The following is a 2922-nucleotide window of genomic DNA, read 5'->3' as shown; positions in this document are numbered from 1 at the left end:
CCGTTTGAAAACCACCGGCGCCCTTTCAAGTCCGACACCAACACCGACACCGAAGAAGAACCCCAAGATCTTCTTCACGGATCCGAAGACCGAGACCTCGGCTTCATCATCTTCCTCTTCGAACCCGAATTCGGCGACCATCCTTGTTACCGTAAGACCTTGAGCCGAACCAACCTATTTTATAAATGTACCATCTATAACTTGTTGCATTCATCTTAACATCATGTGTTGCATCGCATCGGATATCTTGTGGTGGTTTGGGTAATAGCGAATCACCTAAATTAAATATGGAATTGTGCGGGATTGCTTATCTCTTATCCCGGTTCCATTTAATTTGCGTAGCGCACTCATGCCATGTCTTGCCATGCTAATCAACATTTAATATGCGGGGTAGATAAATAACTCGAACCTAATAATTGTTTGTTCGGGGTTCCGATCCCGCTTAAATTGGATAAGTGCATCGCATCATCCTTGCCATGTCATGCATGCATATCATATCATGAACATGCCGATTCTTCTTCCGTAGTTGTAAGCTTGCATACGTTGTGTGTTTCAGCATTTGCTTCTTCCCGGATAGGATCGCGAAGTGGTGTTGTGAGATACGACAAGTTCTCCGGATGTCCCTCGGCAAGCTTTAACAGGCAAGCATTTTCCCCTATACTTCTGCCCCTGCAGAAGTCGCTCACCTATTTTATTTTGCCTTCTTCCTCATGCTAGCTTTAAGTTGCGTTCTTGTCACGTGTCCCTTCCACTTGTTACCTCAAGCAGCCTATATTGCCTCCACCAACCACCTACAGCTATTGTTTGGTTATCGGGTCTGCCTTGCGAGTCGTAGTGCATGCTAGTGCTGTTATATCTCGTTACCGTTACCGCTATCTTATCGGTTATCTGTTGGAAATCATGACACATGCTACATGTTTATATCTGTTGAGGGTATCATGGTTACTTGTTAATAGTTGTTAGCGGAGGCATCGGTGGGTCAGCTGATCGTTTTTGTGATGGCTCACTTGTGTTTCCTAAATAACCTAGGACCCGAGTTCTTGTTATCTGTTCCGAGACTGAGCGCTCTAACCACACGTGGGTATGTTTCTGGGTCTCCCCTTGACCACTGCCGGAATCTACAGCTTTGTCCAGTGGCCACAACTAGTTTGCAATGCTTTACCATTTGTTGTTTGCGTGCATGCCAGCCTGTTACTTGTTTACTTTGGGAAGCCCCTGGGTGCCTTGTATCCCATGTTTCTGGTATGCACGTATAGGTCGCGGAGCCGCTGCGAAGTGGTTTATCGCCCCAGTGTGTGTTTAAACCACCTAGTACGCTGTCGCAAACAGCTAGGTCCGTTTCGGAGATACGGCCGGACTTCGATACGGGTTTAACTTAGTTAGGTGGCTTCCTGGACATTGTTGTCGTGAAGGAGAGTGCGAGTCGTGATATCCACCTGTCGCAAGTGGGTTGATCGTGCGTGTGGGCACATTTGGGAACCCCAGCAGGGTAAAATCTTATCGATAAGCCGCGTCCGCGGTTATGGACGACTTGGAGCTGTATGACACGACCATAGACAACTTACACCTGCTGTTTCTATCATAATAACTTGCGTAGTAAGTTAGTACAACTTCAACAATAAATGGTTAAAACTGGTCAATCGTGTGAGTGCCTTTGTAAGTACTTCCTTGCGAGGGGGGAACGCATCGGTTGTGTTATGTTTGCAGAGTATAGAACTGTTAGTTTATGCGCTCTCTCACCTTCCCTGATAGACGAATGTTGTAGAGTGTCTCTATTGGTTTTTAGTGCTTGCGCGCTGCCTCTTAACCCCACCATATTGCCTATGATGTTCCTCTTGCGTCCTCTAAGTCCCCTGCGTGCCTCAAGTACAAAGGACGACTGGTTGACGAATGCTTATACGTCTTGAAGTCTTGTTAAGTACGAACCCGTACTTATTGCTGCTTCTACGGGATATAACCGGGCAGGTATGAAGATATGTTCGATGAAGACGACGCTAGCAAGGTTACCCTTCCGCCTTGGCCTGGGCAGGGTTATGGATGCCACTGGTTATCTTCAGGACTCTTAGTCCAATTTGTATCGTGTCCGTACTCGGACGTAGTTGATCTTCTGTATGATTTGGATCTTTGTATTGTATATTTGTATCTTGACTCGTTGGAGTCGTTATTGTAATATATCTGTTTCTTGAGGGCTCTATTGTAATCCTGTTGTAATGTTACTGCTCGTGATTGATTCCACCCGCATCGCGTGCATGCTTCGGCGTGTACGAGGCGCTTGGTGGTGCGTCTCCTAAAATCGATATCGTGCGGATTTCGGCGGATTCGCTGGGATCTTCATGGTACCGGTTTTGGGGCGTCACAAGTTGGTATCAGAGCATCAGGTTGACGATACCCCATAGTCCAGCCTTTAGGATAACCTTGCCAATGGTCGTTGAGTTTAGAGAGTCCAAACTATTTTCTAAAATTCGTTGGATAGTTCTGATTAGTTCTGATTTTTCTCCTTACCTCTATTCTTTCTCGTCTTACCTATGCGTGTTTTGATTCTTCTCTCTCATCTGAGCTTCTGAGTCTTAGGTTTCCACGTGGGTTGGACGATCTATGACTTTCACCTAATTGGTTCGATCTTCGGAGGTCCTGGCTAAAGCACATCATCATCAACGGAGCAACAATCCTTGTTAGTGGTGTCGCCGATCTACGTGGAGCAAGAAATCTTGTTAGTGGTGTCGAGGAGATCGACACGTCGCCTGAAGATCCGATAGTTCACCTCTCCCCCGTACCTGGACGTGGAATCTCGGGGCGAGATTCCTTGTTAGTGGTGTCGATTGTAGCGACCCAGGAAAATCCCCATATTAGATTTGTTTGTTATTTTCTGTTATGCATAATCATGGCATCATGCATATATTTTCAACCTCATAAATATTTTAT

At 46.0% G+C, this 2922-nt stretch overlaps 1 long non-coding RNA gene across 1 annotated transcript; it reads left to right on the top strand.

Annotated features, from left to right (window-relative positions):
- The first annotated feature begins 521 nt into the window (after positions 1 to 521).
- Positions 522 to 2400, top strand: LOC139838545 (uncharacterized). Its single transcript, XR_011755727.1, has 2 exons — positions 522 to 641; positions 1966 to 2400. It is a non-coding gene; the product is annotated as an uncharacterized lncRNA (long non-coding RNA).
- The last annotated feature ends 522 nt before the right edge of the window (positions 2401 to 2922 follow it).

The sequence above is a fragment of the Lolium perenne genome, chromosome 3, assembly GCF_019359855.2.
Source record: "Lolium perenne isolate Kyuss_39 chromosome 3, Kyuss_2.0, whole genome shotgun sequence".
Classification (NCBI taxonomy): Eukaryota; Viridiplantae; Streptophyta; class Magnoliopsida; order Poales; family Poaceae; genus Lolium; species Lolium perenne.
This window is presented reverse-complemented; position numbering and strand designations above follow the sequence as displayed.